The sequence below is a fragment of the Hibiscus syriacus genome, unplaced genomic scaffold (genome assembly GCF_006381635.1).
Source record: "Hibiscus syriacus cultivar Baekdansim isolate YM2019G1 unplaced genomic scaffold, ASM638163v2 tig00000916_pilon, whole genome shotgun sequence".
Classification (NCBI taxonomy): domain Eukaryota; kingdom Viridiplantae; phylum Streptophyta; class Magnoliopsida; order Malvales; family Malvaceae; genus Hibiscus; species Hibiscus syriacus.
This window is the reverse complement of record NW_024061833.1, coordinates 993,250-1,006,625: the sequence shown is the minus strand read 5'-3', so window position 1 is coordinate 1,006,625 and position 13,376 is coordinate 993,250. Positions and strand designations below refer to the sequence as shown.

Below are 13,376 nucleotides of genomic sequence, written 5' to 3'. Positions count from 1 at the left end.
ATTTATTATATATTTAATAATATTAAAACTCATAATCTTTTAATATAATAATAATGATATAGTTAGATAGAATTTTTGAGTTATATATTGCTTAGCATACCAGCAACCCAATTATGCATTTAAGTGCATTTCAGGTGTGGCATTGTTTATTTAATGTAAGAAGTTTCACTTTTATAATCTTTAAGCTCTTCATTTGTCAAAAAGCCCCAACTTTCCCTTTAGATAATTCCATATTGTGTAAAAAATAAACTTGGTAGAAGGTAAAGGACGTTGAAGTTTTGAGAATGGTACATGATAAACACATTAATTCTTAAATTATAACTATGATATTCAGTTTATCTGAGATTACCATATATATATACTTTTAATATTATAAGTAGAATTTATATCATTAAGTAACCATCTAAAATTATATAACATATATAATGTTATTATTTATTTTCTTTAAAGATAAAATATTAATGAGTATAAATAAATAAATTAATCTATGAAAAGAAATAGTTTTTTTGGTTGTCCTCCCGGTTCCAAGGCTTCGCCTTGACTAATCCAGACCGACCCGCGTCGTAAACATGACTTTGGTGGGCGACTCTCCCAGCAGAGATTTGTTACATACACAAGGTCTCGAGACATTGCTTAAGCGATATCAAACTACTTACCACTTGAAACAACTCTTGTTAGTGATGAAAAGAAAGACTTTATAATAAGTTACAATTAAAAAATTAAATTGAATAAAACATATTTTTAGGGATTAAATTATAAAAAAATTAATTATATATAAAAAAATTTAAAATTACACAAGTTTTTTAAAGTGGTTGAAGAACATCTTATATAAATTTGATAGAAAATAAATGTAAAACATAAAACATTGAAGAAACAAAGAAATTAAAGATAATATCTTAAAAGAATTAAATCGTTTAACTATAAAAAAATAAATTTTCTTTTTTATAACTTGAAATTTTATAAAATTTAATTTTAACAATTCAAAATTAAAAATTTATCGACTTTTAAAAAGTTAATAGAATTTTGTTCACCTACCGCTAATGACTTTTGACATGGCCACCCAATATAATAATCCGATGAATTGATATATTAGTTAAATTAGTTTAGGGTAGTTGCACGTGAATTTCATCCATGGCCACTTGGTGTGAAGTTGATGTCATCTGCGTATCATTCGATTTGGTGAGTGCTACAATGGAGGAAAAAGAGGTGTTACCAGTTTCAAGTATTTTAATCAGCAAGCAAAAAGAAAAGCAATTTTGTTGGTTTTAAACTCATTTTCAGCTGTCACCTCACTGTTGTGAATCACACCAGTAATTCCTCGTTTTAATTTATAAAATTCTACATTTCTATTTCAAGTAAACGAATCTGAAAACGTTGTGTTAATCTTGAAAAACAAGATAGATTTATACTAATTACGACGAAATGTACCCAAAGAAATGGTTAGCTCTATGATAATTGAAAATGGCATTTAGCAAAGTTGTACCACTTCAAGAGAGTGAAAAAGAATTATTATCATTTTGTTACCTGCAACTTTTCATCTGTACAGGACCTTGTAAATACGAGTGCTGAGCCATTTACACCACGGAGGACAAGCATCCTCAGGTCAACATATGTTCCACACGATATTCGACAATTCGAACATTTCAGGGCGGACCTGTGTCCGAATTTCCTGAACTATGTTTGCAGCATTAACACCCTGTTCCGATGTGTCATCAAGGGTCATCATAATCTCGATTTTGTCTGGAAGGAGCTTAGCTACAGGAAGTTTTGACGGTAATTCCTTGAAGGGATCACTTTTCTCCATTTCCTGCTGATAGTTTCTCGATTATGAACTTCTCGGAGTTTTATTGTCCCAAAGAGAATCCTTCCATTGCCGCCTCATTAAGATATAGTTGCTTCCCGGCTGCTAAACGAGATGAAGAGTTCACTTGCAGTTTTCCCTTGATTCCTCTTTTGTCATGGGGCCAAACGTGTCCAACCATGATTGTGAATCCAATTTCAGATGTTACCGAAAGGCTTGTATTCGATTTGGAAGTTCTTTCAATTGTTAGGTATGCGTTGCCTATGAGGACACGAACGGGAGGTTGGCGAAGAGTTAAACCTATGTGCCTTCCAGTAGAGTACAACAAACGCCATTTCCCAGGCAAAAATTCCAACCAGTTCTGCATGTTTCAATAAAGACAAATGCAACAGTTTATTAGCATAAGTAGGTGTAATTAAGTGTAATCGAGCTCAAAACTAGAAGCTCATGTTTGATCAAATTCCACTTTAAAAGCTTAAAGTCAATTCTCATGCTCGACTTCAAACTCGATTATTTACACTTGAGTTCAATTTGAGTAAAATATTAGGATAATTGAATTTCAGCTCGCTCCAATATCTCGAGCTCAACTCAATGATATCTTAGCCAAATTTTTTTGATAATAAGGAAGGCCTCATTAAAAACTCCCCTTCATATCCGTCAAGCAACAAGTGCTTAACAAAAATTGGAAGGAGCAAAAAAATGCCTTAGAAATTTTATTGCATAAGAAACAAGTACAATAAGATTACAAGAACGCCAAAATCATTGCCCCCCGCAACACTGCACGAAGATGCACTACAATTAATCATAAGAATTACCCTACAGAAAACAACCTTCTAATAAGACTCGGCCTGTAACACAGTTAATCATAAACCTAAGCTGTCAAAAATTCCTTTGAAACAAGACGGGAAAAAATAAATCCCCTCCACTTAACCAATCCCTAGTTTAGCGAATTTATCCGCTTCCCAATTAACTGATCTAACCACATGACACACAATGAATCCTTTATCTGCCACAATCTCTGCAATATCTTTAACTAAGGAAAGGAACATCAGGGTGGAACTTAATGGATATTTTATCCAATCTACTGCCACAAGACCATCTGTTTCCAAAATAAGCCTTCAGTTTGTCGACAACCCCAAATCCAAAAACAAATTCAAGCCTCTTTTTACCGCCATCAACTCTGCCATAATAGGAGGTCCGGATCCAATACCTTCAAAGAACGAACCCAACATCACTCTTTTCTCATCTCTAATCATCCCACCAATACGACCATTCGACCACTACTTATCCATCGCGCCTTCAACATTCGCTTTAACAAATCCTGACGGAGGAGGAGACCATGTAACTGGCTTTAAAGTTTTCTTAACAGAGCACATCGCACTATAAGCTAACGCAAGGTCCCCCACAAGGCTATCAAATGAAACCATCAGATTTGGAAACTTCGATGAAAACCAAGCTGTCACTATGTACCTTGATAGAAAAGATAGCATAACACAATCCAATTTCCCATTATTAAAAATATTATCATTTCTCATTTTCCAAATCGACCACAAAACTGCTCCTGGGATAAACCCCCAAACCCTTGATTTGGGTACAAGATCTGCCCAAACAGATAAAAAGATCATAGGACACTCCGGAATTGCAAAGGAAACCTCCCACCGATGTAAAAAGCTAGTCCATAACCCCAAGACATATTGCATGAGAAGAAAAGATGGGAAACCGTTTCTTGAGCCAACCCACAGAACATACACAACATGTCTTCTATACCTTGCACCCCACATTTTATTAACTCTACTTTGACAGCAATCTTCTTGTGTACCACTTGCCAAACAAAATATTCTATTCGAGGAGGAGCTACACCATCCCAAACGTTACTTTCCCACTGAAAACAATCGACAACTCTACTAAGAAAAAATTTAAGGCAAGATTTCACTGAGAAGCACCCATCTCCTTCTCCTGTCCATACTAAACTATCATCAATTAAAGGTGTAGGATTGAAGTTATAGAACAAAGCCATAAGCTCATTCCATTGCAGCATCTCCCAATCAGCTAAGTGTCTTCTCATGGCAATATCCCAAAAACAACCTGACGAGTTAACAGTCCTGAACTCGTCAATCTTCCCCTCCTTATTCTTTGATAGTGTGAACAAACGAGGGAACCAGATCTTCAATGAAACTCCGTCCAACTAAGCATCATGCCAGAACTTGATTGAGTCCCCCTTGCCCGCATTAAGTTGAAAATTGCTCCGCAAACATACTCCAAACTCATCTTCCGAGCAACAATTCTTCACAACCCCATTCCAAATTCAAGAAGCTTTATAAGAGTTCGAACTATCCACCCCAATAGAATTCGTGTCAATATTATTTTTACAAAAAATTATCCTTTTCAACCAGAAATTTTTCTCATTGGCAAACTTCCAAGTCCATTTACCCAATAAAGATCTATTCATAAGATCGAGATTTGGAACCCCAAGTCCTCCCAAAGCCATAGGCTTGCAAGCAGTCTCCCAACTTACCCAATGAATTCTATTTTTAGTTCCCGATTCCCCCCAAAGAAACCTTGCCATAATAGAATTAAGTCTCTTCAGAACACACCTCGGCAATCTGAAAATGGACATGAAATAAATTGGTAGAGAGCAAAGAACCGACTTTATCAACACAATTCTTTCAGCGATAGATAGTGTAGAAGACTTCCATCCCATCAATTTTTTATAAAACTTTTGAATAACCGAATCCCACAAAGAAACTGAATTTTTCTTCGCCCCAAGTGGTAAACCCAAATAATCTATTAGGAACAAACCCACAGAGTACCCAATAGCTGCAGCCCACTCACTTATTACATCGTCATTCACGTTAATACCAAATAATATGCTCTTCGTAAGATTTATCTGCAAACCCGACATCAACTCAAAAATCATAAACACCCTCCTCATATTCTTCAGCTCCCCAACTGAGGCATTACAAAAAATTAACAGATCATCAGCGAATTGAAGATGAGAAAGCTCGAAAGAATTTCCCTGACTCCCAATCTGAAAACCTCTAAACAAGCCTAACCTCACAGCTTTTGTCAACATCAAGCTTAGTAATTCACCAACCAAATTAAATAGAAGCAGAGAAAGAGAACAACCCTGACGTAGACCCCTAGCAATCCGAAATTCATCTGAAGGAGAACCATTCACCAGCACCGAGATGGTAGCCGTAGAAACACACATATTCATCCACGATCCCCACTTCTGACCAAATCCCATGCAATCCATTATTTTGAATAATAAACTCTAATTAATTGAATCATATGCTCTTTTGAAGTCAACCTTAAACACAATTCCTTTAAGGCCTTTTCTCCTCCAGGAGTCAATCCCCTCATGCTTAAAGTTTCATGTTGCTGCGATAAGTAAAGTGATTTCCAAACTTCAACGGTAGATCTGCTACAGAAGAAGAAAAATCTCTCAAAAATAAGTTGGGATATGAAATCCCAGTGAGAAGACGATCCTCCCTAAGAAAAATGATGACAATCGGAAGTTGTTGAACGGCGGCGGACGGAGGGCGGCGTACGACGATCAACGATCTGCGGACGGTGGACGACGACGGTAAAGGCTCCCTCCTGCTCACGGTAAAGGCTTCCTCTCTCGTCTACTTTTTGTCTTCTAAAAGTTTATATCACTAAAAAACTCTGTTTGGAAAAATTATTAAAAGAAGGGAAGAGTATATCTTAGCCAAATTCAAGTTATTTCGAATCGAACTCGAGTAAATTTCGTGCGTCGGACAAGCAAACCTACACAACTCAAAAAGAGAGGGAACAAGGAATCACCTTGGGCCTTGAATGGGGATTCAACATCTCCATTAATTCAATAAAATGGGCAAGCCTACCACGCTGTAATATGAAAAGTAACAAGTTAGTTCACCTATCCAAATTTAAAACATGGATTAAAATAGTGTAATAAGGACACATCATATTGTGATATGATGCCTTCCATATTATGTGCTTTAGTTTTAGATGAAATACAGTAAATTATTTGACCTTTGATAAAACTACAGAAGTATATTATAATTACCTGAGCTTTGCGATAGATATACTCTTCTGTGATTCTCACTGCAGTTGAACCAAGATCCCATCTGACAATATCCATGGATGGGACCACATGCCATCGCGGTCCACATAAAAATGGATGCCTAAGAAAGCAACTGCAACAAATAAAGAAAATCACTACGAATTAAGAAACTAAGAAAGCTACAAACCTTGACATGAATTTTTATTGAAATATAATTTGCATTCTATGTTATCAGAAAAAAAATTAGGGTAAAGTACACCATAGGTCACTAAACTATGCTCAATCGTTTTGGTAACTAAACTTTCAAAAGTTACAAAATGATAATGAAATTTATCGAACTGTTATAAAATGATCACTGCAAAGTTAGAATAACTTTAAAAGTTCGATAAATTTAATGACCATTATGTAACAGTTCAATAAAATTTAATGATCATTTTGTAACAATTCGATAAAGATAATGATCATTTTGTAACACTTCGATAAATTTAATGACTATTTTGTAACTTTTGAAAATTCAATGACCAAAACAATCATTTGAGGATAGTTCAATGACCTCTTTTGTACTTTACCTAATTTTTTTTAAAAAAAAGGAGAAAGTACATAACCATTAATGCAACCTCTATCCGAATGCTATATTATATAGACTAATTTTCCAACGACATTCTCAGGAATCCAAACAGATAAAAAGGTTCACTCACATAATTTAATAGCATACCTTATTCTTTTAGAACCTTTGACAGTAAGCAACAATGATAGAAGGTTCCAACCGGCAACCCAGTTTCTATCAAGTATCTGCAAAAATATAATTTGCTAAAAGATCCTTACGGACAGTAAAGAAGTGAAAAGATGTGCTCAAGTAAAATGACTCACCTGGAGTCCAACATTTCCAGTAGCAGAATCCTGAGTAAGGATTGGCAGAAGAAATTCACGCAAGCATGATGGATCTTTTCCCTGCAATGGCATAAAGAAAATAAAATATGATGATGAAGTGGCATTCATTCAACATTCAACAAAATTTTAAATGTTAAAGAGGGAACATGTCCTTTTTATATGAAGAATTATGGCTACACTAAAGCTTGTTATAGTAATTAAAGGAGTAACTTTAACGTTGACATATGCTACATTACCCGGACTGGGAGGCGAGTCTGGGTATGTGCCTGACACGAAGATGTTCAATTTTTCAAAGTTTTTCAATATATTTTGAGGATCATACTCCCATACCTATGTCTAAATATGTATTTGAATGTTTCAAATAAGGGCACTACAAGGAAAATGAATAGTTGAGTAACAAAGGAAATATCCACGGTAATCAAACCCAAAATATTGCTAACAATGTGAGCTAAGTTCAACAACCCGATTCATCCTAAGATACACGTCCAGAATTAGGGGAAAAATAGTAACACAACAAGTGTCAAGTACTATACCGTCATAAGGAAATGTTTGAACTTTGTAAAGATTGAGGGATCCATGAGTTCACTTAGCACCATCTTTGCCATCATAAATCCAACACACCTTTGTAAGACATCAAGCTAAATGAGCTTCAAGACCATGATTCAGATGTTGACTAAAAGGTTGGTTTTATTTGCACCATACCTCATGTCAAATGCAATCATCATTTGTCTCCTATCCACCTTGCTATCCAGTGCACTTCCACTTGGACCATTCTCATAGAAATCAGCAGCATTTCCTAGTATTCCTACCTGATAATGTCAGTTTTAAAAATTAGGCAGTTGAGAGAACAAAAGCAGAGAAACAAATTAAACCGAGGCATTGTGCTAAGCAAGACTAGAATCCTGAACATCTTATTACACAAACCTCCTCAATGTCATTAAAAAAAATTGGTAAATACCTTGATATGTCTATCAACAGGACTTATATGCACATTTTCCAGCCTTATCTCTGTATGCGCAATCCCATGGCAATGCAAGTAGTTTACCTGAAAAAGGTAAATATCAAAACAAACTCCACCCTGTGAGAAACATGAATCACAAATTTACGAAAAACATTGAGAAATGTCAGATGCAATAATTTATGATGAAAGAAAAGAAACATACTCCAATTAAGAGGTCTCTCATCAATATTCTAATAAGCCTCAACTGATGAGAAACTGCTGGTCCCCAACTGAGTCATCTCCTACCCTCCTGACAGACTCTTCATCAAATGCAAGAGTTGCTTCTAAAGTTGGAAGCCAGTTGGGTTGCTGAAGCCAATGTCTTAATGAAAAGCTACCATGGTACTGCAAAACATGTATATATAAAAACATAAAAAAAATAGTTTTAACCCACTTAGAAGAAGTACATAAAGGAATTGTCTGTATTGGTATACAAGCCTCAAAGGCAAAACAACAGAGTCAAGGAGGAAGCATGGATAGATGATGCAGTATACATGAAAAAGAATAGTACTAAACATAGTTGTAAAAAGCGCGCCTGAGGCGCAAAAGCGCAGAGGCTCACTGGACGGGGCTTTTTCAACACTGAAGCGAGGCACGTAGCCTAGGCACACCTAGGCGCAGCGAGGCGCAGCGAGGCTCTGAGGCGTGAGGCTCAGTCGAGGCGCAATTGAGGCGCGATGTGGGCTTAAAACCTTGTAATTATTACTGCAGGGCCTTCTCTTCTATGCATACATGGTCTGCAAAAATGAACGACCATTTTCGTTATGTTGTTTTAAACAAATAAGCTTTGTAATCGTTTTTGGTCCTTTCTTCACCTAAGTTTATTTATCTATCAGTATTTGATATTTTCTTTTCCGCTCATCAAAATTTGTGACAGTCTAAAAATTAAGCAAACCTATAATAGGAATGCATTGCGATTAACTAATGAAACTCGGAAAGAAAGGGTACTTCTATGTATTAGCATAGATTAAAAAGAATGTTTAATTAATTTACTGATTAATAACTAAGTGAAGGATATAAATATATGATTTAAAAGTTTTGTGAGTATGTATACTTAAATTATTCGAATTTTACTAAAATAATTAAATTTATTTATTTTGAAATCTAATTTAATTATTCTGAAATTTAAATTATACTAATTTAAATAATAATATTTCACAGAACACAAATTTTAATATTAAATTTCAAAATAAACTTATCCTATCTTATCTTCATTTTAATTTTTTTTAAAGAAAATATTTTATTATTATTTGAATTTGATTTGTCTTTTAAGGCTCTAACTACAAGTAAGAGTCTCTTTTTCTTATTTTTCCTTCTCATTTCTTATTTAAAACCCTCAATCTACTGTTAATCGGCCTTCTAATCCATACATACTAATCTATCGATCGTTCGCTTCCTCCTTTTCTTCGACTGGAGACTGCGACGTTGAACAAGAAAGTAGCAACAATTCGATTAATCGATTCACACATTCAATTCTTCTCGTAAGTGATTTTGTTCTTTGATTGATCTTTCGATTTATACTGTTAACCATCTGTGTTGAAAGAATTTTGTTTTTCTGAATCAAATTCTCTTGATAATCACCACAATTCGTGCGTATGTGTTTGTTCTTGTTTTTTTTCTTTTCTTTTCTTTTCTGAGTATACAGTTATTCGTAATTTCGTATGTGTCTGTTCTTGTTTGTTTTCCCTTTTTAAGTATGCAGTTATTCATTTGCGTATGTGTCTGTTCTTGATAATCACAGTTTCTCTTATTTAATTTTCTGTTTTCATTTTTCTAGCTTCTAGGACAAGTGGTTGTGAGCGAAATTAGAGTATTTTTAGCCTCGTAAGTAACTCAGATATCATTTAAGAAACATCATAAGTAATGTTTTTGACTCTTGATTATTCTGTTATAATTTGGCAGCTTCATAACAAAAGAAGAAACCGACTTGCGCAAACTCAGCTCAATAATTTAGTCTATGTGAAATATAATCGAGCGTTAAAGCGACGTTATAATCATCGTGATTTCATTGATCCAATCTCTTTGGATGACATTGATGAAAGTAACAAATAGTTCCTTGGTAGAATGGATGAGGATGAAGAAGAAAATGAAGATTATGTGTTTGATGATGACGATTTGACATGGAAGGATGTTGGTATAGCTTCCGGAGCTTATGAGCGTGACCATAATACTAGAAGAAAGAACGTTGCTAGTTCAAGCTCGAAAGGAAAGGAAAAACCTAGACCACACCTTGTAGATGAAGATGATGAAGTTGTTATGCTAGAGGAGAGTAACGCTGAAGAAGAAGACATTGGGGATTGTGAGACGGATGAGGAGGAAGATGGTGACATACCACTTGACGATGATGATGAGGATTAGTTTGATGTTTGATGATAATTATCAGTGACTTTATTTGATGTTTTGTTTTTGCATGTTGAATGTTTTTGTTAAACTTAGTATTTGATTATGCTTGTTGATAACTTTTATGACGTTAGGTTGGTATTTTGAATTTGAGAATAAACTCTATTGAAGCCTAATATTGGGTATCTATGATATTTGAGTTTGATTGCATTAATATATACATGTGTTACAATTTTTTGGATATCATGCGCCTCGCCTTTGTGAATCCCGCGCCTTTCATGCGCCTCGCGCCTCAAGACTCCAGGACACTTTGCGTCTCGATGCGCCTTGAGCCTTTGATAACTTTGGTACTAAAGAATTAAATGGATATAAAGGGCATACCCCATGGACAAGAGTGAATGAGCTATGACTACCACTTTTATGTGATGATACATAACCATAAACTTGCATGGAGTAAGAATGGTAGAGGATTCTGCGACCAACAAGCTTTTACAACACCTGCAATATATTCAAACACAAGGCATCAACATTCAACACAAAAAGAGACTGAGCTTTGCGGTAAAAAGTTATTCCGATTGCTGCACAGACCTCAATCCCTGCGTTGAGCTTGAGCACTAGTAAGTTGTCGAAGCACAACTCTCTTATACAAAGGACTGCAATTTCATTCACACCAAATGTTAAGCTAATATCATCGTATTAAGATCATTACTAATAAAACAAGACAAACCTGCTCGAATCCTTCACTATAGCTTCAAAAATCACCTCATCTGCCTACACGAAGTTAAAGATAACTAATTTAGACTAGTACTACAAAAAGGAAATTCAAAAACAAAACAACCATATGTGCTTCATATACCCGGCCAGCAAGCCCAACGCTGACACGATCAAGAACCATAAAATCCGACATATCAAACCTCGTCACATGCCCCGGTTCTTCTTCATCGGGAGAAGCCGTTTTAGAAACCGAATCATTCCCTTGTGATTCCTTGTACGAAACGGATTTACTTACGGACGAACATCTCACTCCATGTATTTTTCTCCTGACGGACCAAGCTGGCTTCCGATTAAACCGCAAACATCTGGGCCTAATCAGTGTTATCGACAAATTGACATTGAATTGACAAACTTCAACACTTTCTAAACACGGATTCAAAGAGAATCCATATAGTGCCATTGATCAACCACTAAAACTCCAAAAAAATCAAATAAATAAGACAAGAATCAGGAAATTTTAGATCCGGCAGATCGATGGAATCATTAATCGGTTTTCAATGATTGAATTGATCCACTAGAATATTCAAAGACTTAAACAGGAAACGTGAGAGGGAATCCTGGATTTGGACTTGGAAACGTACAAGGTGGAGATATAAAGGAAAGGCACGCGTGAAGATTGCGTGAGAGAGTACGCTGAAAACGTTGAGCAATGTGTCATAACCTTTTTTTTTTAAATAATTAAATTTATAAAAATGATTATGACTTTATTTTTAAAAAATTAAGAATTTTGAATTAATTTGAATTAAATCGAATGAGAGTCGTCATCGATCTTTGGGCTAGGTAAGTCGAATACTTAAAAACTTCTTTCAAACAATTCATGAAAATAATTTAAAAGATAAAAATTGGTATGTGTTTACCAAAATTTCAATTTAACGGGTTCGAGATTCGATTACGAGTAGGGAAAGATTAACACCCTACAACACCCAAAATTAGTACTTAGTCGCTTATATATTATCGCGGTAGTGGAAATTATCAATTGAATATAAAGTTAGAATATGATCCATTTATTGAAGTTTAATTAATTTACTTTGAATTAATTATTAGCGAACATTCCATAATTTGAGAAGAAATCACAAGATTTGCACATCATCCAATGGGAAGGCTATCCCATTTATGCCTCCTTTACACGAGAAATGTCATCTCTTCAATGTTGTCAAAAGCACAAATCGAATATAAATTGACTATCGGTAATTGCATAAAATAAATTATTAAAAAAAACATGAATTGCATCATTTCAATAAAAACGAATTAATTAGCACTTTAAAAAAATAACTTCGATTTATTTCAAGTTCACATTTCGTTCGAATGTCATATCGGATCGCACTACTTCGACCAAACAGTGCTTTCCACGCCCATTCTACAAATAAGTGTTCTTGAAAATATTAGAGTAAAAATACATTAAAAATGAATGAAACAAACATTTTGTATAATCATTCAAAACCAATTCCAAAGAGCAAATAATATAAACATACATAAATAATACGAACAAATATACAATATCCATACATGATAAAAATGTAAGGAAACAAAATCTATCCATGCAAAACTTAAATTATAAAAATAAAATAAACAAACAATAAAACACAATAATTAAAGGAATAAAATTAAAGTACTGAAAAATAAATAGACAAAAATAAACGATTAGAATATTAAAGCAAGTAAAACGTAAAGACTGAAATTAAATAAAGAAAATAAAAGGCATAAATTTAAAAGTGCATAAAGTTAAATAAATGAAATAAAATGCAATAAAAATAAAATGTTAGTATCAAATTTTATTATTTATCCCGTACCGTAAATAATGCGAGTCATATTCCGGGGTGGGTCGTTGCAAGGTCGTACATGGTTCGAACATAAAATAAAACAAATAAATAAACAAAAGGTTAGCAGTTAGTAATTAGCGGTTAGAAAGTTTAGTTGTTAGAAAAGTTAGCGGTTAGAAAAGTTAGTGGTTAGCAGAGTCCGAACCATAATAGTGCGGGTCATACCTCGGATCGGGTCACTACAAGGTATAATCGAATAATTCAAACAAATATATACAAATAAAATAACATTAAATAAAAAGTTAATGGTAAGAAGAGTCCGAACCATAATAATGTGGATCATACCCCGGATCGGGTCACCACAAAGTCGAATCGAATATTAGAAACAATAAATAAATAAATAAATAAACAATGGTTAGAGTGCAATAAAATAAAAGTCAATAGTTAGCAGAATCCGAACCATAATAATGTGGATTATACCCCGGATCGGGTCACCACAAGATCGAATCGAATATTAGAAACAATAAATAAATAAAGTGCAATAAAATAAAAATTAGTGGTTAATATGCAATAAAATAAAAGTTAGTAGTTAACTTGAAATAAATAACATAGGAAAAATATTGACTAAATGAAAAGTTAGTAAAATCAACATGCAAATTCGAAATAAATAAAAATAAGTAACCAGAGTGCAAAAAGAGCTAAAATGCAGGAGAGCTTAAAGATAATTTTTCCCGGTGAAAACCCCAAACAACAAGAGAAATT

At 34.3% G+C, this 13,376-nt stretch overlaps 1 pseudogene; it reads right to left on the bottom strand.

Moving 5' to 3' along the window:
• Positions 1–1,425: 1,425 nt before the first annotated feature.
• Positions 1,426–11,293, bottom strand: LOC120117510 (annotated as a pseudogene).
• Between the last annotated feature and the right edge of the window lie 2,083 nt (positions 11,294–13,376).